Consider the following 25656-nt stretch of genomic DNA (forward strand, 5'->3'; position numbering starts at 1 on the left):
CCTTCCCTTCCAGTAGAGGATGCGGGCTTTAAAGACACATTTACTCGGTGTGAATCCTGCTGTGGGTCCCTACTTTGCAAAACTCCAGGGGCCAGTTAGGCAACATGGCAGCCCTGCCTGGATCTACCAGTGTGCAGTAACCTTCTCTGGCCAGCTCTGGAATGCAGTGAGGGCAGGTCTGAAAAAGCACTCCGTATTAATTTTTTTTATTGCTGCTCAAGTGACCACAAACTTAGTGCCTTAAAATGACACGTCTATTACCTTACGGTTCTGGTGTTCAGATGTCAGCTGAACCAGTGAGGCTGGTGTCTTCAGAGGGCTCCCAGGGAGAATCCATTTCCTTGCCTTTTCTAGCTTCTAGAGGCTGCCTGCATTCCTTCGCTTGTGGCTCCACATGGGTCCAAACTCTGTTTCCTTGTCAAATGTCTCTGACCTTCTTCCATCTTACAAGGACCCTTGAGATTCCATTGGGCCCTCCTAGATAACCCAGGAAAATCTCCCCATCTCAAGAGCTTCAACTTAAACCACTTCTGCAAAGCCCCTTTTGCCATGTGAGGGAACATATTCACAAGGATTAGGACATGTATATCTTTGTGTGGTGGGGGAGGGGGCACAGAGGGAGAGGAGGCATTAGTCTGCCTACCACATATATTCTCTGTGGATATCAGTTTCACATCTATAAAATGGAGACAGTGCTGTCTTGCTCATAGGGTTACGGAGGTGACGGAATGAGGTAATATATGTACGTACATTTGCAGACTCGTGCCTGGCACAGCGAAGGCGATCACTTCTGGTCAGTCTTTTCTCCTGAGTGGTTTGTTGCTAAGCTGGAGGTCAGGCACTCTGACTTCTCCCTCTTTCTAACCCTTTAACTTCTAGCTCATGCCGAATCTCAAATAGGAAATCAATACATGTAATAAATAATTACCTCAATCGATGGCAATGCCTTATAAGAGCTCCGAAATGATTTGTTGGCTGTTTGTTATTTTGTTAGCCATGGTGGGGGTTGGGGGTGGGTGGGGGCATCTGATTAAAAGCTATTATTTGTTGGATCCAAAATACAAATTTGGATTCTTCTGCTCCACTTTTACCCAATTACCCTAAACCCTAGAGGGAGAGAGGAATTAGTTCACAATACAATTCAAAGGGTGGGGGGGGGGGGGAAATCTTGCTGTCATGGACTTTTCTTTTTGGTCTGGAAACTTCTTGGTTTCCTGGGGCACAGCTGACTGTTCTCTCTGCAACTGAAAAATCTCTCCAGGGCCCTGTCCAGTTGGGTCACACAAAGCCAGTCTTATTATTTAGAGAGCACACAATGCCCCCTCACATGGGGCACAGGGAGGAAGGAATTTTTTAAAAGCCAATTCCAGTGCCCTGGAGCTGCAAACTGCCCTCCGGGCAGAGAAGCCTGCAGAATAATTGGGAGGAGTCTGGCAGGAGGGGGCCGAGAAGAGAAAGCTGCATTTCTTGGTATCCAGGGAGGCCACACCGCTTTTTAAGCATTCCCCTCTGGGACAAACCTGTGTGTCAAGATAAACAATGAAATAATATGCAAGGGCAGAAGAGTCGGGAACTGCAGCCTGGGCCTGAGAAATAACACGGGGGTTTGAAACGTCAGTCTGTCTGCCGCTGCCAAGGAGGATTCTGCGAGAGAAACAAGGCAGGGAGAGACACTGTCTGTTCGGAATAGGTTTCAGGGCCTACACTTGGTAGGTTTGAGCTTTTTCAAGATGATCAGGTGGCAAAAGACCTTGCATCGTTCCTCTGTCAAACCGTAGTGCGGTGGCCCCAGGACCCCTAATGCAGACATGGCTAGTGAGCGTGGCAAGAGAGGGTCCGGAGACCAGATCCCAAAACGGTGAGAGGAGGGATGGACACAGGAGGACAGACAATGGGGTGGGACAGCTTTGCCCTGAGAGCTGGATGGGGATTTTAAGGAGGGATTCTCCACGATGCCAACACCGAGAGTCCTGCTGGGCTTCCAGATCATGATGTCTGGGCAGTGAAGGCCAGGGGCGGTCAGGCAAACACACTTGGTCAGAATGCTCCGAACTGCTAGTGCAAGGGGGTTGAACTTGTCTAAGGGACTTTTTGGGGGTAAGGGGGAAGCATTGTTTGTATACTATGTGACCAGAGTATAGAACTCATGGACCCAAGTGATGGTTGAATGGTCTTACTGTCTGGTCTCTCTGGGCAGAGCAGGCTGGCAAGGTCTGGGGAGTCAGGCCAGCTGAGGCGGCGTATTTCAGAGGCCAGAGCAAATCCCAGCAGTAATACCCGAGCACATAGCCACTGGTACCCAGGGCATGCGGCCCAGGCCTGGCCTCAGGTTACCAAAGTTCTGAGCAAGAGAAGAGTGAGTCTGGTGAATATGCAAGAGCATCTGCACCCAGGGAACTGCTGAGCACAGGGTGAGGGCCTGGGTTAGAAGGCCTGGCCTGCGGGACACCCCTGAGCATCCAGGTGCAGGGGCCCCTTGGATCTGTATTTAGGGGCCCCTCCGAGCATTCGTACGTAGGGAATCCTTTTCTTAGGATTTAAAGTTACAGCTCAGGAGTGGAGGCTTGGAAATGTTTTGAGTAGATTGGTCCTTCAAGAAAACTGAGACACACACAGTCTTTAGGATGGACATTAGGAAGTGCAGTCAGGCTAACTAAGCAGGGGCCATACTCTGGGGCCCTTTTGCCATAAAACAGAGGGTAGTCTTTGAGTTTGGCCTTGTCTAATCATTCCTGTGTCAGGCCAGCCAGTTCCCCCAGAGGGCTGTGGGGGATATGTTCCCAGTCAGAGGGCTAGTGAATGGGGTGAGAGGGGGTCAGGAGACTAGATCCCATATGCTCCCGGTATGTAGGGTAGAGGCAAATTCCACTGTGAGAAGCCCCGTGGTGGGCTCAATGCTGGGTAAGAACCAAGGGAAGCTTGATGCTCATACACTTTGACAGATTTAGCAAATGAAGATAAAGGACACTTAATTCATTTGAATTTCAGAAAAAACAACGAATAACTTTTTGTATATGTATATATCCCAAACATTGCTTAGGACATACTTTTACTGAAATGATTTTTTTCTTTTTCTGAACTTTAAGTTTAACTAGGCATCCTGTGTTTATCTGGCCACCCTATTACAGCTGGCCTGAGAGAAGTCCAGGGGCCAGGCCAAAGCAAAGCAGGCAGGAGTCTCACCTTGACCTCTATGAAAGGCCCCCTTTAAAAGTCAGATCCTGACTCAGCAGAACAAGCGTATGGATTGAATGAAATATCATTTTCCATAAAAATTCTTTGGATTTGGTTTGCAATTCCCTCGTGGAAGGGCCATCCACTAGTGATCCTCAACAGGCTTGATACATACGTACAAGTAAAGAGATGCAAAGCCTGGTGCAGTCACAGCATATAAAAGTCCCATCGTTTCATGGCTTTCAGCAAGCTTGCTGATATCTCTCGTTGGCTTCTGCTTTGAAACCCACCGTGGGAGAAAGCCCTGAGTGCTCTTACTGGGCCAGAAATTCCAGGCCGGAATGAACTGGAGGTAGCAGCGGGCTTCACAGCCCGTCAGTTTCTGGATAGTGTTACTCATCCATCACCCATGCCTGCCCAATAGCAGAAACTCATTTTTTTCTTATCAGACTCTATTTGCTCATAATGCAGTTTGAGCCCACTTTCTACTGTGTCCACAGAGGCCTGGGTACCACTCTGTCTACTGGATCCTGAGGGAAACTGTCGAGTCCATCCAAGGCTTTAGCTTCTATTTCTTCCCATCTGAGACTGAACGTCTGGGTCCTCTCCACATTCTCTGTATTGCTTTTACACTCTGGGCTGGTTCTGGCTGGAGCCACATCTACCTTCTTTCTGTTTGTAGAGTGGCCCATTCCCTCCCTAGGGTACCTAGAATCTCTTTTTCCCAGTCTCCCTACTGCTGCTGCCCTCACCTCCCCCCTGGCCTCCCAGTCTAATCTCTATGACATCACTGGCTAATGAAAATCCTCAGAGCATTTATCACTGCTGTTATTTTTCAGTTTACATATTTGTTCATTTATTAATGACTAGAGGCCCAGTGCATGAAAATTCATGCACTGGAGCGGGGGAGGTTCCTCAGCCCGGCCTGCCCCCTCTTACAGCCTGGGAGCTCTCAGGGGCAGGAGGCGACCGGCGATCAGGGGAAGGTGACACCCCTATCACATCTCTGCTGCTGCCATTGTCAGTAGTGCAAGCCTCGGCCAGCCCTGATTACCTGAGCCTCGGGCGGCCCTTGGTGTTTGGGCAGCATCATCCAAGGCTTGCCTGCGCTTTGGGCCAGCCCTGGGCATCTGGGGGTCTGAGGGCGGGTCCTACCACACCACGCACCTGCCACACGCCCCCTTCCCCCACTGGCATACACAAGGAGCGGCTGGACCTGCCACTACCCCTCCCCCGGCGGGGTTGAAAAGACTGGGGACTGCCGAAACCGGTTTGGCTCAGTGGATAGAGCTTCAGCCTGTGAACTGAAAGGTCCCAGGTTTGATTCCGGTCAAGGGCATGTACCTAGGTTGCAGGCACATCCCCAGTAGGATGTGAGCAGGAGGCAGCTGATCAATGTTTCTCTCTCATTGATGTTTCTAACTTTCTATCTCTCTCCCTTCCTCTCTGTAAAAAATCAATAAAATTAAAAAAAAAAAAAAAAAAAAAAAAAAAAAAAAAAAGACTGAGGACTCCGGTGGGGCTGAGGGGACTGGGCGCTGCCATCTTGTGGCTATGGGCACCACCATATTTGTGATGGTGTGACTGTCAATTTGCTTATTCCTTTTTTATTAGGCAGGATGTCTCCCTCATCTGGAATGGAAGCTCCAGTCTTAGAATAGTGCTTGGAGCATAGTAGGTGCTCCAAAAATGTTTTGAAGGAGTGAATGGCTTTCAGGGAAGGGCCGAGGAGACTGGATGGCTTCCCCACAGTTCCCTCTCCCTTTAGTCTCTGGCTCTCCACCATACCCGAAGATGAGAGAAGCACCCCAGCAGGGCAGTGCTCTGATTGTTTTACATATCCAGATAAGAAAACAACTGAAACTTGGTCCTCCCTCTATGGAGATAAAAGCTAAGTGGTATTTTTTTTCCCCCAAGAAGAATGTGTGTAATAACAGTAATCTGAAAATAATGATATCTATGAGGTCCTTGGCAAAGCCACCCAGGAAAAGAAAAACAATAGATGTGAAAGCTTCAGTGAGTCATAACACCACCTTCCAGCCTCAGACTGCCCTGGACTCAGATGCAGATAAGCTGGTTTCCTCAACTCTAGACTCGGCTGTACCTGCCCCTTTTTATTCTGAGCGCCAACTGCCTTCTCCAGGTAATGGCGAGGTACTGGCTCTCCTTCAAAACTCTCCACTGTGCAGAGGAGGGATGAAAAGGATTCCTCATTAGCTTCTTAAGGTTTAAACAAAAATAGCTCCCTTCCTGGGCCTGCCCACTGGGCTTCTTTCCTCTGGTCATCTACAGAAAGCTGTTGGCTCGACCAGCGTTTGTCAAAGATGGCCCGTGGACCACCCGCATCAGAATTATTTAAAAGCTTATTTAAAATGCAGATTTCTCAGACTCACTAGAGACCGTGAATTTATTCTCTCGGGTAGAGCCAGGGAGCTGCGTTTTTACTGACTCCACTCCCCGAGGAGTCTCAGGCACGCTAGGGTTTCAGGGCCACTGGGCTTGTGCAGCCATATGGCCCTCACAGAGCCATATGCCAGTGTTGTCACTTGGCTTCCAATGGGGGTGATCTCTTCTTCCCAGTGCAATTCTAAAGGCAAGGGATACATTTGACATTTATTTTTTATTTCTTGTGGCACCATTAGTGTCTAGTTCACTGCCCTGTTCATTGTGTTTAACAAAATATTTATTGAATGAGGGACCTGACATAATTTCCCTTTGTTTAGAACTTGTTCAAAGAAGTGTTTCTCCCAGAAGATTGGATCAGGAATTTGTCATTTTGATGCTTAATACAGATAGATTTCTGTGTGGACCGCTCTCCTGAACAAATATGTTTATCAAAGCTCCCCTCCTTGGCCAGAGAAGGACAGAAAAAGGACATACTGCTGGGCAAAACTGTCTAACTCAAAAGGTAGAGACTGTCTTTGCTCTTTCCTGAAACCACTGTCTAAAGAGATTCATGAAGATTTCTGAATTTCATCCCTCCTCTGCACAGTGGAGAGTTTTGAAGGAGAGCCAGTACCTCGCCATTACCTGGAGAAGGCAGTTGGTGCTCGGAATAAAAAGGGGCAGGTACAGCTGGGTCTAGGAAGGCCCTACATGAATAGGTGGACATGTGCACGGTGTGGTTGAGAGGGTGCTAGAAGGCCTACCTAACCAGTTGTACCAGGTGGCACCTAACCTGGTGAGGAGGCAGCAGTGGGCGAGATAAGGTCCCCAGGAGGTAGTGCTGGAGAGCACCTAGGGCAAACCTTACCTGTTCCCAAGTCTTGCTCAGAGTTATTTCTAAGGCAAACCCATGGTGAGGCTGCATCACCAATGTGAAGTTGTGAATGGTGGGAATGAGAGGGAGGGAGATGGGGGTTGGAACACAGAACTCTAGACTCTCAGAGCTGGATCTAACCTCACTTAGTTCAACCTGCCATTGGAATTAGGAATTTGATCTACAGCCTCCTGGACATCCTGTGTGAGCCATCCCAGGGAGAAGCTGTTCCTTCCCTGGAAGTCAATGCAGGGATTAGAGGGTATTTTCATGGACGGAGCCACAGTCCGTCTCCTTGAGATTTTCTGCCCTTTACTTATAATCCTTCCTTTTCTAGATGACTCCCTTTTTTAGACTCTATTTCCTGACAGGTATTTATATATAAACATAAATACCTTATGTCCTCCCCCAGTTTTCTATCCTGCAGGCCAAACTTCTGGAGTTACTTCCACTTCTCTCCTAAGACTTGGTTCTCTGCCTCCTGTTTCTTTGGCTCATTGGCTCTCTGATGTCAAACAGCCTCTATTCCCCTCTCTGTTTCTGTAGACCACACCTTCATCTTCTCAGGCACCAGGCTTAAACAATGGAGTCAGCCTGGCCTCCTCCCTCTTTTTGCCCTGAAGCTGTTGGTAGTTAGGGTGGTGGCGCTGCATGCTGCACATTTCCACATCTTGTATCAGTTTTGTTGTTGAGAAGTCCCCGAGGCAGGAGGTGAGAATGTAAGGGCTGGCATAAGCTAGAGGAAGGTGACGCTGAAGGCTTGACTCTCTCAGGGAGAGCCTATGGGCACCAAACTGCCCAGCACAACTGAGGCGAGGTGACCTGGGGCAACAAGTGACTGCTATACAAAACCCTTCACCTGCTCAGAACTTTGCAAGAAATCTCCCCCTTGCTCCTGGGATGAGGTTACATTTATTTTGGCATAAAAGGCCCTTCCTGATTTGTTTCAGTGCATCTCTCCAGCTCATCTTTAGCCCCTCCCTGAAGGACACTTTGTGCTCCAGCCATTCTGAGTAATATCCCAGCTATTTTGAATACTCCATGTTTTTTTGCTAACAGAACCTTTTACATTAAAATGTTATTGGTTTGGCCTATTGGTAAAGGGGGAGAAAGGGTCCATTAGAGCTTCTGGAAGCTGTGAAAATGAGGGTAAGCTTATATTTTAAACTTATATTGAACTAAGTTTATATTTTAAAAAGATCAAACTAGTCTAAGTCTGGAAGATGAATGAGAAGGAAGTGAAGCAATAAGAGAATTTCACTGTGGCTGAACTTGATCCTGAGGACAATGAGGGAGCCATGAGTGTGATTTCAGCAGAATAGTGAAGTAATCACGTTCACATGTTAGATGACTCTGGCTGCAGGATAGAGCATGGATTTGAGGCTGACTCATTTGGTGTGGGAATGTAGGAAGTCAAGAATAATGTCACAGTGTCAAACCTTGATAAATGGGTAGAACATGGTGCCAGGCAGGGCGGGAGATAGTGAACTAAGTTAGTCTGAGTTTGAGATACCTTTGGGACATCCAGATGGAGTTATCTAGAAGTGTGTTCAAGATGGAGAACTGGGTTGGAGATATAGATTTAGGAGTCATTAAAGGATATAATTGGCCTACCCCAGAGAAAGTGTTTATTGAGAGTAAAGAAGACCTTGAGCTGAACTCTAAAGAACACCAGCATTTAAGAGATGAGAAACCCATAGCAAAGGCTGAGAAGGAGAGGCCTGGGAGGTGGGGGATATGAACACAGTGGAGTGTGTCATGAAAATCAAAGGAAGAGGCTGTGTCAAACGCTACTGAAAGTGCAAATGCGATAAAGACAGAGAAGAGTTTGGTGTTAGTAAACAAGCAGATAGTTGGTGATACTGGTAAGAAGGGCATCTGTGGGTGGTGAGGTCAGAAGCTGGTTGCAGTAACTCAAAGAGTAAGTAGGAGTTGAGAAGGTGGGGAGAAAGAGTTCAGGCACATTTTGTTTTTAAAGAAGTTTGGTTGCAAAGGAGAGGAGAGGCCAGTAGATGGTTGAAAAATAGTACTGAGAGACACTAAAACATGCTTAAAGATTAATGTGAAGGTTCCAGTAGAGAGGGAGATATTGAGTGTACTGGAGATGGTGGGAATGATCGATGTAGTGGAAATGTCTGAGAATGGGGGAAAGCGGGGATGAGATGCTAAGTGGCCCTGCCCCAGTAACAGCAGGAGAGAAGGAGATGTGGACCAGTTAGAATGCAGAGAGAAATGATGGTAATTTGGTCATTTATTTTACTTTGATAAAAAGGAAGATCAACTGATGAGGTTTGGGGATGAGGCAGAGATAGCCACACAGATTTGAGGGGAGTATAGAAAGTTAAAATAGCTGTATCAGGGAACAGAGAGCTACTGAGAGAAACCATGGATTCCTGGGCAGTATAGAGACTCAGCTGACTTTTGATGACCTCTCAATATTTTTTTCTATGTCGAAGTGATCTCTGTCCCTCTCACACTCCCATCATGTGTAGAACTATCTGTACCTCTCTCAGTTAGCTTATCACTTTCTAACTCTTTGTATAGTTACATGTGGGCTTCTGAGCTCTCCTGCCGGACAAGCTCCACAAAGGTGGGCTTTGTCATTCTATTACTCACAGGCCTGTGACATTGCGTAGCACAAAGAAGAGGATCAAAAAAACATTTGTAGAATAGATGAGTGAGGCCTGACCCTGTAGCAGACAGCAGGACACTTAACTCTGTGATCTGGCGAATGTACATGTGGAAAGCAGAGCTATACACCTAGTGGGCTCTGACATTAAGACAGGTAGCTGGAAATATAGATATAGGATTCATTCGCCTTATAAATGGCCAAGTTCAGAGAAATTTGACTCTGACACCTTACTCTCATTTAGGTCCTCCAAAGTCTGTGATACCCAATTATTGAATTCTTAGGACCTTGGAGCAGCCTTTTCAACTCTATTAGACACACAGCCCTTTTCATTAAAACTTATCTGATCACTCCCATTTTATACTTTCTTGAGGTGAAATTCATTGATAGCATAACCTATCTTTTACATACAATTAAAAAATTAATATAAGGTACTAATGTAATAAAAAAAGGGAATAAAATAAAAGTCATCCTATATAATAAAAGTGTAGTATGCATATTGCCCCCTCAACTGGGAGGTCATCTGGGAGTTTGACTAGGGGGCAGGGCCAGCCTGGGGAAGGGAGGGAGGCCATGTGGTGGTAGATGGCTGGAGGAAGGGAGAGAGTCCTCAGCCGGCAGCCCGTAGGGACCCTACCGGTGCCAGAATTTTGTGCACTGGGCCTCTAGTTTATAATAAAGGAACAGTATTTTTTTTTTTTCATGCTCTGATTGACCTAATCAAACTTTTATGTTTGAGAAACATCTGGAAGTTTTATTAAAATGTAGATCCAGATTCAATAGATCCAAAGTGGGGCCCAAGATGCTTCTTCTAACAAGAATGCTAGTGGATACAGATGCTGCTGGTCTGTGGACCACCCTTGAGTAGCAAGGAACTAGGGCTCAGAAGGAAGAACTCAGATGCTTTCCTGCCTTATAACAAATGTATTTGGATTTAAGACAAGTAAAACAACACTTAACTGCGTATTGACATTTTCTCTAGAGTGGTATTTTGAAATAAGATATACATACATAATGATTCTGCAATAAAATCTCTATATAAAGCCATTGTAAATGTGCAATTGCCTAGGCGGATTTATACAGGTGTGTCCTATGGATGATTCAAATACCACGATATGATTTTTGGAAACGGCGACCAACTCTGGGAAACATTTTGGCAAAAAACAAAGTCAGTCTTTCCACAATTTTCAGTTTTCTTATTGGATAGTTCAGTGCACATTGAAACTGTACAGGAAGTATTTTGTGTTTATACATAAAACATAGGTAGGCTCCAGTCTCAGAAAACTGTAAGTAGAATTTTCCACTGCACCCATACCTGGAGGGACTCCATAGTCCTGTGGGACATTGGACAGTTCTTTGTTGTGACCATGTGCCTCAGATGTTGCAGAATGTCTACATCTCTGCCCCTGAGGGGGTTTCCCAGTTATTGACACAACCATAAATGTCCCTCAAGCTTCTACACCCCTCTGAGAACCAATGACCGAGGGACTGAGGAAGAAGAGCAACTGTGGGTGGAAGCTTCCAGAAGCACATTGTATCAGAGCCCACTGCCCTGAGCAGAAGGTGTACATCCCTGGGAAGTAGCCACCACTACCAGATTGCATCCATTGAGTGGAGTTTGAGTGACAGTGCTGAGTGGACACAAATGGCAAAGGAGACAGGAGCTGCACGCTTTCCTGAGATAAGACATTTTCAAGATGCTGCCTGAGATATAATCATACATCTTTCTAGGCATAAATTGATGATGTTTCTGCGAAGCCAGTCAAATGAGACAAGGTTGCAGCCTTGCTCTTGCTCCTCCTGGAGGAGAGCGAGGAGTAGATGAGATGGGCCCTGCTCTTCCTGTCTGCCCAAAACTTCCCAGCTTCCTCTGCACAATTCAGTGTTTGAGTGGCTGTTACTGTTATTAGATTCTAAGCAGGTTTCTCTGCACTGTCCGAGATGCGCCTAGAAACACTGGCAAACACACTGCAGCACTCATCAGGTATAGTGAGCACCTGCTACATACACCTTCTGGGCCTGAGAATGTACGATGAACAAAGCCAAGCAGGTGGTGGGAGGTGCTAGCGAGCAAACGGAAGCTGGACCAGGGGTTACAGGAGGATGGAGGTGGGGAATGTGCTATTTCAGCTTGGCTGTCAGGGAGCGGTGACCATGGAGTAGCTATCCGACAAAGTGAGCAAATGCACCACGCAGGTGTTATCAGGACATGTGTGAGGTTGTTAGTTAATTTAATCCTTTCAGTAACCCTGAAGGGCAGGTATTTTTATGAAGAGGAAACAGGAGCACAGGAATGAAGCTGTGTGCTGCGGCTAATACAGGGAGGGCCTAGTTGGGGCCACGTCCTCCCAATGCTACTCTCCATCCCGGTCTTGGCCCTCTTCCTGTCATCCTCAACTGTCATCCTGTCCCCCTCTCCTTGCCATCACGGTCACATGATCCTTTCTTCCACCTTCTCTGTGTTTCCCTTAAGTAATGGATAAAGAGGAGAGGGAGTGAAGAGACCTGGTGATGTGATGTGCACATATTCTCTCTGAGGATGTCAATTTTCAATTCTGAATGCGCCCATTTCTCTTCGTCTCCCTGCCACCTCCCTGACCCAGGTCACCACATCTCTTGTTAGCAGAATCTCCCAAATACTCTCCCTGCTTCCAATTCATTCCCTGAGTAGCAGCCAGGATGCTCTTTAAACATGCAGATTGGATCATGTCATTCTGTGCTTAAAACCCTCCAGTGGCTTTCCACGTGCACTCAGAATAAAATTCAAACTTCTCACCCTGCCTCAGACCTGGCAGGATCCCACCCCTTCCTGCCTCTCCAACCTCATCCTGGCCTGCCTTTCCCCCTCGTGCACTCAGGTCTTAGCTGAGTTCCTGCAACATGTCATGTTCTTCCCTGACTCTGCACCTACCTAACTTTTCTTCATTATTGAGTTTTCCAGTGAACTGTCACTGAGCAGAGGAGCTGCCCCTAGTCACCAGCCTAGATCAGGTCTCGCCTGTTTTCCCTTTCAGCCCCTAGAGCCCGATAGACTAAGAGGACACGGGGATACAGGCTGGCAATGGAGGCCGGCTTTCCTGTGGCCCCAATCATCCCACCTCCCGGTTAACAGGCTCCTGAGTCATTCCCTCCTCTGCAGTGTCATCTGAACTCTGTGGCTTGATTTGAATCGATAGAATACATATGGTGAAGGTGACGGGATGTCACGTCCGCAATTAAGTTACAAAAGACTGGGCCCTTTGCCTTGCTGGCAGACGCTATTGCATTCTTGGCTCACACACGGATGAAGCAAGTTTCCATACTGGAGAGACCCATGCAGCCAGGAACTGGGGGCGGCCTCCAGTCAGCATCCATCCAGGAACTTGGGCCCTCGGTCCTTGCCCTCAGGAAACCAAGTGCAGGAGCCGGGCCTTCCCCCGATGGGCGTTCCAGGGAAACCACAGATTCCTGTGATGCCTGGACTGCAGCCCTGCGCGAGGTTGTGAGGCAGGAGGAGCCCCAGCTGAGCCACACTTGCTTTCCGACCCACAGAAACGGTGCGATCATAAATGTGTGCGGTTTAGGCTGCTAAGTTTTGGGAGAATTTGTTGCACAACAATAGATAACCAGTATGCTGACTGGGCGGTCAGTGAAGGATGATGGCCGTGGCTGTGCCGTGGACAACCTGAGCGGGGCCGAGGAAGGCCGTGTCCGCAGGTACCAGGATCAATCCCTGAACCCCTCCTCTTACACAGGGGTTCTCCTAATCCCCGTGAGCCTTGGCTCTCACAGGGGTTCTCCCCGGGCCGCAACACAAGCTCTGAAGAGGCCGTTGGCTCCCTGAAAAGCAACTTTTAAGCCAATGAACTTAGCTGTGACCTTTGAACTTTCACCCTTCTAAGATCCAGGGGTCTCCTACTAAGATGAATTTCAGGACCCAACATGCATCGTTTCTGACAATGAGAGAGTTCTCCACCTGCACAAACAACCCCACCCTCCCCCTGGTCACCGGGGTGCCACACTCACGGGATAATGAGTACAGGTCATGAATATACAGGATGCCATACACAATGCCATAAATGCTTCCTAATAGAATTAATACACTTTCCAAGCAGTTCAGCTTGAGGCAATTATTGCACTTCCTGGGAGATACAAATTACTTTGCCCTCAGCCTCATGCCAAATAAGCCCCCTAAGACACACACTAATTACCCAGAAATGCACTGCCTGCCATAGCTCATTGACTAATTGACAATCAGTTTAAAACTTCAGCAAAGAATCTTGAAACTTAGGCGTCACATTTAGCCGGGAAGCCCATTTTGTTTATCTCCTCATTTTGGTCTGCCTCCCTGGCAAAGTTGCAGCGGAGTTTGGAAGTAATGACCGAGCAGGCTTATTACAGTGATCCACGGTGAAAGAACCGCATTCCATCATTCTATCCAGCATTCCCATCTCTCATTTCTGTGGTCCTGTTAAGAACAATTACGATATGATACCTGTTAATGGGATACAAAACCAGAATGCAACCTTGTGTGCAATAGTTACTGCTAGTGTGGTCTGTGGAGCTCGGCGGGGGGGGGGGGGGGGGGGAGGTGCGGGGGGGGGGTGTGGGGGGGGGGGGGGGAGCAGAACTCAGCAGCTCCTTTCTCTTCCTTGTCCGAGACGTGGCCTTCCTGTGCTCTGTGCCCCTGACATTCTGACCCAAGCACATGCACCCACTGAGTTCCTGCTCTCCTCATACACGATTCTCCTGCCTCACGAGAAAGTTGTGGGCAAAACCCAAATCCTTGGGGCCTATTCCTCACTATATGCTTTCTAACAGTGATTTAGAAATCACTGTTAGAGACCTCACTTCTTCAGGAAGCTACCTAAGCCCAACTCTGCCTTAATGTAGTTACTAATCACCTCGATTTTTCCAGGAGTAAACATACTACTACAGACTTCCTAAGAAAGTCCAAGCTTATAGGGAAGTGGGTACAAATTTCAAACAACTGATCTGTAATTGAATATTTGGGACAGGAGTCTTTTACGCTGTGGAGATTGCTAGTATGGGCGGGGCAGAACAAATCTGCAGGAATATAGAGTTATAGGAGGGCCAGTGGCTATGAGATTGCGGGCCTGGCATTTCATCTGGCTGCAACCACAGATTATCCACTAGGGAATTACTTCTCTCACAGAACAAGACATTCAAAAGCAAGAAGTCAGGGGCGGGTGCTGTGGCTCAGTGAGGGCCTCTCCCCTTCTGTCCTTTGCCGGCGGCTGGCTGCCTTGTGCCCCCGGGAAGGATGGCTGTGGAAGAAGTGGGGAGGGGTGTGTACCCACTGTGCCTAACATTCCTATCAGGAAAGCACAAGCTCTGTCCCAAACCTCATTGGACTTTGCTCACTAGGCCTCATTAGCTACAACTGTGTGACTCTGGCCACACCTGGCTACTGGGTCGGCCTGGAAACCACTGGGCACGATGTTTTGGTAGCAAGGGGTACAGGGGGTAATGGGCTCCGGAGGGGGAAGTGACTGAGTCTGGCATAGCTGGGGAAGGTCTGAGAGAACAGGGGCTGGAATGTGAGCGCTGGGTAACACTTCTGAGGGAGGCCGGAGAAAAGAAGGGACATGGGAGTAACTTATGGAAACAGTGGCCTGTCTGGGAGGCTGTGAGAACTCCGCTCCAGGAAATTTTTGTTCTGGGAAGTTGGAAAAAAGTCAGCCCACTGATGTGTGTCCAGTTCCCGGAGGAACCTCCCGCCCTCCCTCATCCTCAGCACGTCCCCCGCCCCCTGCTCCCTTCCCAGCGCCTCCCTGGTCTGATTTTAGTGGGCTTTCTGATCAAAGAGAACAAAATCTTAAGGGGATTCTGCTCCTTGCACGTTGATCTTTTCCTCTAAAGCCAGCGATTTCCAACATTGGCTGCACATGGCAAACACTTGGGGGAAGTTTTAAAAATCCCAGGACTCAGGCTGCTTCCCAGACCAATTAAGTCACACCCTGGAGGGGGGGAGGAGAGGATGAGTTGGTGAGCTGGGGAAAGTGCTAAACTGGCTCTTTAGGAAAATAAAAACATGCATGTATGTACAGAAATTTATTCTAAATTTTACCGAAGTAAAGGATGTGTAGCCTACACCTTTCAAAAGATATGATAAAATATATAGTATTCTTTATTACAGGACACTCGCCCATTGATTCTAAATGATGCTTTCCTGTTTTTTGTTTTGACTTTTGCTTTTGTTTTTTTTTGCAGAACTCTGGTGTTTGTAGTTAACATATGGCTGCAATTCAACTGTGATTTCACAAAATCAGACTGTAAATAAATGCTGGTTACTGTCCGGATTCAGTCACTGACTCATGAGTGTAGTTTCACATGAGCGCTGGGCGCTATTTTTGATGACCGATGCTGGAACTTTGCTTGCTCATCAGTGAGGCGAGAGACTGCTTTGCCGGTGGGGTCGCAGGTGTCAAACACTGTAAGAGCATTTCCCTAAACTTTCCGTGCCATTCACATTATAACGGTTTCAGACACGATGCCCTTTTAAGTTTAATTTACATTATTAACATCTTATCCATCATTTTCTTAAGTCTAGATAAGGGGTTGGGTTGGCAATATTTTTTAGTGAAGAGCCAGAGAGTAAATATTTTATACTTTGTGGACCACAAATGGTCTCTTCCTTCCCCTCTTCCTCATTTATTTATTTTTTTAACAGCCCTTTAAAAATGGGAAAACTTGTGGGTTATACAAAAGCAGGCTGCAGGCCAGATCTGGCCTGTGTGTTGTAGTTTGCCGACCCCTGATCTGCACACTCAACACAATAAATCGAGCCCTGACTTATAGCGTTGGCTAATTTCTGTGGTGTAAATAGTCTGCAAGCCGTTAGTGTGACAGCCCTGAACATGGGGCTGGGAAGCCTGGAACAGCAGCACCCCGTGTTTCTCCTCCGAAGGCAACCTCGGGAGCACGGAGAGCAGTAAGATAATTAGAAAGTGACACATGTTGAGTAGTTATTACTTTTATTTTTAATAAGACAATTAATTGTAAGCTTATATAATCTAATTTCAAATAATCCTGCCTTCAACATCTGGCTCTGAAAATTTAAGAACTGGCTTGGGCACACTCCTCCCTAGATGGGACCCAGGCCTCTTCCTATTTTATTCTAATTTTTATTATTTTTAAATAGATGTTTCTTTTAAATTTATTAATTTAGAGAGGGGAAGGAGGAAGGAGAGAGAGAGAGAGAGAGAGAGAGAGAGAGAGAGAGAGAGAGAGAGAGAGAGAGAGAGGGGCATTTGTTGTTCCACTTAATTATGTATTCATTGATTGATTCTTGTATGTGCCCTGATGGGGACTCAAACCTGCAATCTTGTTGTATTGGGATGATGCTCTAAGTCTAACTAAATGAGCTACTCAGCCAGGGCTAAATAGACTATTTTTCAGAGCTGTTTTAGTTTCACAGTAATGATGAGCAGAAGAACAGGGGGGAAAGATTTCTCATTTCCCAGTCCCCACACCTGCACAGCATACCCCAATTATCAACATCCCTCAACAGAATGGTACGTTTGTTCCAACCGATGAACCTTCATTATTATCCACTGGGGTCCATAGTTTACATAAGGTTTCACTCTTGGTGTTGTGCATTCTGTGAGTTTGGATAAATTAACAGAAACATGTGTCTATCATTCTAGTATCATGCAGAGTAGTTTCACTGACTGCCCTAAAAATCCTGTGACCTCCCTATTCACCCCTCCTTCCTTCAACCCCCTGACAACCACTGATTTTATTTTCTCCATAGTTTTGCCTTTTCCAGAATGGGATCATTTTCCAGAATGTCATATACTTTTCAGATTGGATTCCTTCAATAGATAATATGCATTTAAGTTTCCTCCATGTCTTTTCATGGCTTGGTGACTCATTTCTTTTTAGCGCTGAGTAATACTCCACTGTCTGGATGTACCACAGCCTGTATGTTTTTTAAAGCTCCACAGGAGATTCCAACAAATGGCCGCCATTCTCAGTGCATCTGGCCCCTTTAAACTTGGAGTCGAGGGCCAGGGGTGTGGTTTCTCCCAAGCCTCTCAGTGGCAGTGTTCAAAGTCTTCAGTTTGTCCTTGGAGGTTTTTCTCAGAGCCTACCCCAGTAACAAACCCATGCCCTGTCCCCCCCTGAGTTCCTGCTGCCCCGCCCCCTGCCCAGCTCTGTGGTAGCCTGCTGCGTTGAACCACCTGGCTGCTTTTCTGCCTGAGCAAGTCATCAGCCTCAATCTTGAACTTGTATTTGCAACTCTCGGGCCGCTTCTCCCCGCTTTCCTCCCGGCACCAGTGTCGGGCACACAGTCGGTGTGCCGTAGCTATTAGAAGACGGAGCCTTCCTAGGACACCCCGGGTTCCACCAGGGCTCCATGGCAGGAGAGGCCAGATTCTGGGGGGCTTTCATGGACCTGAGCCTGTTTGATCTTAGGCCCATCACCCATCTTCTCCCACTCTGAACCCCGAGACACGGAGCCCCTGCAGGCTTCCATGTCAGCAGGCCCCTTGGTAGTGTGGTCTGTGGAAGCTTGGAGAGCAGTGGAGAAAGCAGCCAGGATATTCTCGCCCTCTCCTCCTGCTTTGGGCTCCAGCCCCTGCCTGGCAGCACTCGCTATGATTGTGGCCCTCCAAGAAGCCTGGCTCCCGGATTCTCCCTCTGTCCCTCCCACCCAGGTATGGCTTCCTGCTGGTGTGCACCTTTGGGCTGCCTTACCATTCCCTCCGCCCTTTCACCCATTCCAGCACCTTCATAACAGCTCTCTTCTAGTACATTCCTTCCCTTGAGCTCTTTTTCTAACAGGGTCAGATTCAGTCTGAAATGCTTTACTGAGGATTCTGAGCTTCATGCTTTATGGCAGTTGTCGGACACAACTAGAGGTTTTTGAGGAGAAGATGCATATGATCAAACGGAAGAAATGGGTGTTTGAGGAAGATTAAGTTAGTAAAGGTGGAGAGAATGAACCGGAGGCTCAGGGGGTCCCTAGAAGATTTGTGGATTGCATTTAGAAGCCTGTTAATACTCCACAACTATATGCAAATTTTTGTGTAAATGTGTGTAGGTGGCTTTCTCTTCCCCTCCCGCCTCCCCCTCCCCCCATCTTCCCAAACCCCCCTGGGGAGAGAGCCCATACCTTTCATTAGATTCTCTATGGGATTCTGAAATATGTTAAAAACTACTGAGCTAGAAGTAGGAAGACCGTTAGGAAGCTAAGCAATTCAATGTGTCAGTCAGGGTCTCAACAGGAAGTAGAATTCATTGAGATGGTTCCAATGGCAACTTTAAAGAAGGCACTACAAACAGAAGAATGGGCAGGGTTAAGTGAACAAACAAGACATGTGCAGGCACCCAGAGATCAGCCACAGTGGGAAGCTGCTGGCCCCTGAGGACTAAGGGGCAAAAGGGAGGAAAATGGAATGACGTGACCCAAGACAGCAGGCACCTGGGCAGGGTTTGGTGGAAAAGAAGTGATGGCGGGATTAGCCTCTTCAGTGATGAGGAGTCGAAGCAGGGAGTGAGGAAGGAAGTCTTACTCCGCCTCTGGCCTCCTACCCTCTGATCAGCCACCAATCATTGTCATGCCTCCCCCGGTCACCTGTTAAGAGAGCCTGGGCAACATGGTCTGCAGGGCTGCAGCAGGGCAGCAAATGTGGGTAAATGAATGGACTGGGACAGCAGTATAAACAGAAAATCACCAACACCCAGAAAACACATTACTTAGACCTTCCAGAATTGTCCAAGAAAGGATTCCATATCAGTCACGTTTGGTAGCTCCGGGCACTTGCTCTCTGCTTTCCGAGTTCCGCTTGTGATCAGACTCTCCCACACTAACGTGGGCCTTCCCAATAAGGCCAGAGAAAGGGAAGCAAAATACAGAGGAGTCTTGTTGTTTTCGTTAACTTTGTTCTTCTACGCTGCTTACAAGTTCTTTGGCCTTGGAAGTCACACATGTCTCTGAGCCTCCCTCATCCATAAAGCCCAGAGGTTGCATTGGATGTTCTTTGGGATGCCTTCTGGCTTGAAAGTCTTGGGATTCTTTAAGGGACGTCTTTGGCTTCTTCCCTATGAAGCCAGTTAGTGTTCTGGCTCCTTCCAAGAGGTGAGCAGCCCACCCTTGCCTGCCATCCCCTGCAGTGGTCTGAAAGCTAGACAAGAGCAAGGGCACAGACCCCTGTACCCCAAGGAGCAGGCTGCAGCCTATTGGCATTGCACCGGCTCTGGCTCTGCTGTTGGTTGTTAGGATTGGCAGTGCTATGATTTCATACACATTTGAGTCGAAGTGTTGCCCAGGATCCCTAATGCTGAAGGCAGGTTTGCACTCTCACCTGTGTTCAAGGGAGAGACCGAGCATGGAGCATGAAGGAAACACACCCGGCTGCCGTGCTTGCTTCCCCCGGGGGAGGGAGTTGGGAGTATTGCCGAAGGAGGAGCTCTCTTTTGTACGCGTTTCAGAGATTTAATTTTATTAGCCGATGCAAATGATCTGTTCCACACATGTAAAACAAAAGGACAAGAAAATGATCCCCGTGTCAACATCAGGATGTCTGGCTTAAAACCCCATTCAAATCGCTCCCTAAAAATGATCCGGCCCTGAATACATTATTTTTTCTGACTTTGACAAAACCAGTCTGCAACAAAGAAGCAGCCCCATGAGGTTTCGGATAAACCAACCGCGTTAAAACTTCGGCGTTTTCATGTCAGTCACAGGTTTTCTTAAGGGCCAAGTCACTGTTTAAGGACTAATGTGTTTGGAGAGGGGGGAAAAAACCGCAGTGTGTTATTAGGCAGAATCCCCTTTATATGCAGGGATTGGTTCAGTTTGACCCTGATTGTGTTGCCTGCTTTATTGTCCTACTTCAAACACGGGGCCCTGGGCATCATCTCAAGGAAGGGCTGATTGAACTGTCGGCCTGACACTTGTCAGCTGTGGATAATACGGGTTTCAGTCCGTCATGCTCACACATAAATGAACCATGACAGAGATAGACTGTTGAATAGAAAAAGCGGTTTTACTGTGGATAACCTTTCCTGAATAAATGCAACAAATAATAAAGTCTGAAAAAGAGGACCATGTACCTCGGAAAGCAGTGACGTTCGGAACCAATTGGTTATTATCTTTCGGGGCCATCAAAAGCAGCCCCTTTATCAAAGCATGCCATTGAGAGAAAAGGGGAGAGGGCTGTGATGACAATAAACACGATGGCAGTGGAGCCCGTGCAGCCTTCAATATAATATCACATAACAAAACCCACCACAGCTCTCCGGGAGGGAAAAAGGAGGCATTGTTTGTGCACCAAATGGAATTCACAATTGTTCTTAGAAAATGGTGGCACACATCTTAATTAAAACAGCAGAAAAAAAAGCATCTGAAACTCTTTATTTCTTGAAAACATTTCTCTCCTTTTATATATATTAAAAAACACACACACACACACACAAAAACCAAAACCAACAACTCCCAGTAGAAATTGTGGAAACTCTACATTTCAATCAGGATAGTCAAAAGAACGATTTGAATTTACAGGCCTGTAATTGGAACAAATTGGAAACAAAAGAAGAGCTCGTTTAAGCCACGTGATGTGGCTGCAGTGCCGCTGTGTACAGTATGCTAGGGGTGGAGGGGGGGGCGAGGGGGGAAATCATGTTTCTTTAAAGCAAAGCTAACTCCACGGCAGGCTTCCCGCGATTTGCATAAATGTCTCCACAATGATTTTTTTAAATTTATGGGCCCTAAGTTTCTAATTAAATACTAATTAATACTATCACCAGAATTGTCTCCCATCCCCAGCTCTTCATAGCTTTGTCACTTTGATTAATGCACAGTCATTTATTAACTTATTTAACAAGCCGGGGTGCCTCATGACAAACTAGATTAAATTATCCTCATAACAGTCTCATTACTGAAAAAAAAAAGGGGGAGTTTTAAACTTAATAAAAATTATCCTCAATAATGTTAAAGCTTTTGCACTGCACCCTTAAAAAGATAGAAATAGGTTTCTTGTTTGATTTATAATATGTGGAGTAGGGTAAAGCATTCATTAATAAAATTTATAAGTTCATTTAAGCTTGCACATTACAGTAGTGCTGTAGCCTTGGGTGCTTATTATTTAACTTTTTGCTGTAGTTATGAAGATAATTAATGTCCTGACCAGACAGGGACTAAAATACCCACTAGAATGAGATAATTAGAGACATAAATAATGTTTAGGTTCTCGTGTGCTGCTTTTTAAATTAATTGTTCTGTTTTCCACCCAAACTTGATAAAGAAGAAAATAAGAGTTTACTAGGGAACTGTCCGATGACAGGTGAGATGTGTGTTTCTGAGGATGGGCAAATGTTATGAAGCCTCCTGGGCTGGAGGAGGTAGTGGGTGTGCCAGGGCTTTCAATGCTTCCAAGGAAAAGTTGGGCCCTCGTTGCTCTCTGGCTCCCTCTAGTGCTAGGTCCTGGAGGCAAGCACACCTTGCAGCAAGGCCTGCTCAATAGCTCACACAGAAAGCAGAAGGGGGCGAGTCAGAAAGGAGACCTGGAGGAAGTCTCTTCTTAAGTGCTGGGGTAAGTTTCTGGTCTTAGTCAGACTCCGAGGAGAAGGAGAGCCCCAGAGGAAGCCGGGTGAGCCTATGGAAGCAAATCTTGCACACCCATGAGGCAGAACACAGGAATATATATATAAATAAAAACGTGTGTAGAGTGCAGACCCTCTGTGGGGCTGTGTGCTACAATAGGTATCCAGCATGTTCTTAGTAGGCGTATTCTCTTCTCGTTTTTTTTTTTTCTTTTTTTTTTCTCCCAGTTTCTTGCTAAAATAGCACCCTCATTAAAGTCCCTAGGCACTCTGGCAAGAGGACAGAGGAAATGCAGCTACTGATGGAAACGTGTTTGCTGGCTAAGCTTCCTTCTGGTCGGTGGTGTCCTGAGTCTTTCGGTAGGGCTGCTAGAAGGAGCAGTTGCTCCTTAGTCACAAATAGGGTAGGAGCTGACACCCTGTATGGGCAACACTTGACCACTAACCAAGCTTTTTGACACACAGCACCCCCAGTCCCTCCAGAACCCAAATGAGCCCAGAGGGGCGATTGTCACTATGGTTTCTAGGAGTCACCTGATGCTGTGGGTTCACAAAACGTCTAGTTGGGTACTTTGCTCCTGGGAAGGGCACCTGGCTCTTTTTCTTTCTGTTTCCAATGTCTTTCTGCATCTCACCTCCATTTCTTATCTCTCATGCCCTCTTTCCCTTTTCTCACCTTTCCCTTTTATCCTTGATTCACAGTAGAGATAGCAACAACTTGACTCATTCACTTACAAAAATAGCTCAGCTGTCAGAGCTGCAGGGGACTGGTGCCACCGAGATCTGTGAGGAGAGGAATGGCTCAGAGAATTTTCTCTAGGTTCAGAGTGCTTCATGGTCATAGTCATCTCCTACTCATTCCCCATCCCCGGGAGTGAAGTAGGTGGCAAACATGTCTACTTTTTATAACCCTGGTTTGGCACTGATTAAGATTTCCATCTTTGCAAGTCTATTAGTGGAAACGCATGGGTAGATGATGGCTTTGGCCAAAACCAGATCAACCTTAGGTCTCTGGAACTTTGATTTCAGCTTATTAAGTCCCCGTTTGCCAGGTATTCTTTTTGGGCAAGTAGGCCACATTAAAGTAAGTGGGGCCTCTAGGAACCCTGTGAGGAGACATCATAGATGAAGGCACAATAGGTTGCAAGGAGGGGGAGGTCAGCACAGGGAGTTAGAAGCCCAGTAGGCCTTACTCTTGCTCTTGTCCCTCCACATGGGTCCCTGCTGGCTTCACTGTGATGCTGAGGAGTGGAGGGGCAGAGGGAGAGGGAGAGGGGGCGGAGGACTAAGGATACATGGAAGAGCAGAAAAGAAGTAACTGGTTTTCAGTGGTTCTCAGATTCTAACAGAGAAAACAATGTTTAAGTGCAGATCCTGGCTCTAGTTCCAGAATTTCTTATTTAATATGCCCGTGGCCCATGAATTTGCATTTTTAAGAAACCTGGGAGGAGTCTGATGTTGGGGGTTAGCCAGGGAGCGCTGGTTATGAAATACTTTACCAGGAAAGAGAGAAAGAGAAGATGAAAGAACTGATAGGAGGCAAGGGAATTGTGCCCAAATCATCTTTTTCCCTGAGAAAGTGCTGTAGCTGCCATGTGTCCTATAGACTCTGCTTACCGTGGGATGCATCTCCAGGTGGTGAGCAGGGGGCAAGGCAGGTGCAGAGCACAAAATATTCCTTCAGCTGTCAAAATATTCCTTCCTGGCCTGAGAAAAAAATTGGGCCATCCTCCTACGTGCTTACCCAGGCAACAGTGCCTAACCCCAGGCTGCTCACTCTCCTGCTTGTCTCTTCCCTCTGGTCACTAAGGATGAAGGCATCTGTGAGGGGTTTTGGAGGTGCCCTGACCTAGGGCTGCTTCCAGTAGTTGGGTAAAGAGTAGATTGTCTGGAGTGGCCCTGTTTCTTGACTCCATAGCAACCCCCTAGAACAGTCAAGGTAGAGAAATGGGAAGAATGGGGGATGAAAAGACTCAGGGTGATTACAAGTCGGGTTTAGTGTATTTATGAGAACAAGGTCTTAGGAGAGGAGGTAGTAGTCAGAGAGAAGGGCGAATATTTCAGGTGAGACAATGCTAGGTGATTCCAAAGTCAAACTTGTGACCGGAGACTGGAGGGGATGGAGGAGAGTGAAGGCCAGTGCACTGGATGTATTGTCCACATGGATATGAAAGTGTGTGAGTTGATGACAAGATCTAGGATAGAAAAGATGGTAAGATACCAAGATGTCAGTGGGAAGTCCTTGGGTGGTGGTGGTAACCAGGTGGCATAGGAAGAGAAAGAGGCACTTACATGAAAGTAGAAGAGTATGGTATCTTTGAAAGGTAAGGAGGACACAGATCTTCTCTCTTCAGACCCTGGGGGTGTGCAGTGAATGGGAAGAATGGGCATTGCCTGGATGAGGCTGCAGAGAGGCTCCAAAGGAAACAGGGAGAGAAGGGACCCCTCCCCACCCCCAGGCTAATGTTGAGGTGAGATTACTCGGTGTTGAACAGAGGCTCCAGAGGGCACCTAAATGGCTCTGGAATGAAAATACAGTGAGAGTGAGCTTCAGAGGAGAAGATGAGAGCAGGCTGCAGGCGGGCATTTGGGAGGAGAGGAAATACGTACAGCCTGTGCTCAAGACTTGCTCTTTTGCACTTGGGCTGTTATCCAACTTGGTATTTGCTGGGTAGTGGAATAAACTTTGTAAGCATAGCTGGAAATCTTTTAAAGGAACATACAGATATTTTTACTCAAAAACACAAAACATGTTATCTGTGGGCCTATGCAGTGACAGCCATAAACCATTGTGCATCTTGTCACTTAACCTTTTCTTTAGTCTTTTTTTCCAAGTGCTTTCTAAGGTTATTGGTGAGAAACACAGCGTTGAGCTTCCTGTAATATAGTTCATTAACAGTGATACTGCACTATTTTAGGAGTTAAAAATGCCACCTCCGCCCTCTTTGCCAGCATCCTCCTCCTCTTCAGGATCTTTGTGACAACTTCTGCCCCGTTTCACCCGGTGGCAGCAGCAATGAAGTAGCCTCCTTTTCTCATTCCTGGTGCCAGTGAGGCCCTTTCCACTCTCACCACAAACCTCAACCAACTTCTGAATGGCTTTGCCTGATATTCTCTGCGGTCAAGGATCCTTCTCACTGTCATTCTTGGCAAGGTCATTGCAGACATTTTGAGTATGTTCAAAAATAATTTCTGTGTCATTTATTTTCACTTTTATTAGTTGAATTTTGTGAGTTCAAAGCTAGAACACACTGAACCCAATCCCAACACTAGAAAGATGCCTTCTTCAAAAGAAATTGGAGCACTGTTGAGTGTATCTTGGACTCCTTTTCATTCTCTCTGCATCAGTTGTCCCACCAGCCTTCTCATGGCTCTTGCAGGTTGTAGAGGGCCAAATGGGAAGACACCTGGACATTCTTTAAATTGTTGTTGACTGGGCCCAGAATATTGACAGAATCATTTCAGTTGCACTCCCGTCCTGGGAAGGCGGAGATGTTCTTAGTTCCTGGCTTGTGTTTGACCAGGAGGAAGGAGTGGGTGGAACCTGGGTTCTCCCAGGCTCCTTTTTTTCCTGTGAAACCCCTTGTTGGATTGGAGTATAAATAGATGTGCTGCGTGGCTCAGGAGGTCGTCAGTCTGTCTCGCCAGCAGAGGAGGTCAGCGGCCCTCCCAGCTCCCAGCTTGACATCTATTTCTATGTCTTCTCTCTTTATTTCTAATATTTCTCAATCCCTGGGCACCTCCACTTAGAACCGGTTCGTTCATCTCTCTTTCTGAGCGGTACACGGAAAAGGGAGATCCCTGCAGCTTCAGGCCCCCGCACAGGTGAATGATTAACCATGTTCATTCAATTCTTCCTCCTCATCCTCACTAATAGCAGCCTTTTCTTAAATAGGTTTGTTCAATTTGTCACTCATAACCTTTTTCTTTCAAGAGCACAGAGTCATCTTTGGTCTCAAGGACTTCTACTTTTGAGGCTAAACATCTTCAAGATTTAGGGTCAGCCCCTCCTCTGCAAACACCTGCAAAAACAGTTAAAAAT

At 46.9% G+C, this 25656-nt stretch overlaps 1 long non-coding RNA gene across 1 annotated transcript; it reads left to right on the forward strand.

Moving 5' to 3' along the window:
• The first annotated feature begins 5891 nt into the window (after positions 1-5891).
• Positions 5892-25157, forward strand: LOC123651208. The gene is made up of 3 exons (XR_006739757.1): positions 5892-5902; positions 14552-14558; positions 24995-25157. It is a non-coding gene; the product is annotated as an uncharacterized LOC123651208 (long non-coding RNA).
• The last annotated feature ends 499 nt before the right edge of the window (positions 25158-25656 follow it).

This window comes from Pipistrellus kuhlii, unplaced genomic scaffold, assembly GCF_014108245.1.
Source record: "Pipistrellus kuhlii isolate mPipKuh1 unplaced genomic scaffold, mPipKuh1.p scaffold_m20_p_4, whole genome shotgun sequence".
Classification (NCBI taxonomy): Eukaryota; Metazoa; Chordata; class Mammalia; order Chiroptera; family Vespertilionidae; genus Pipistrellus; species Pipistrellus kuhlii.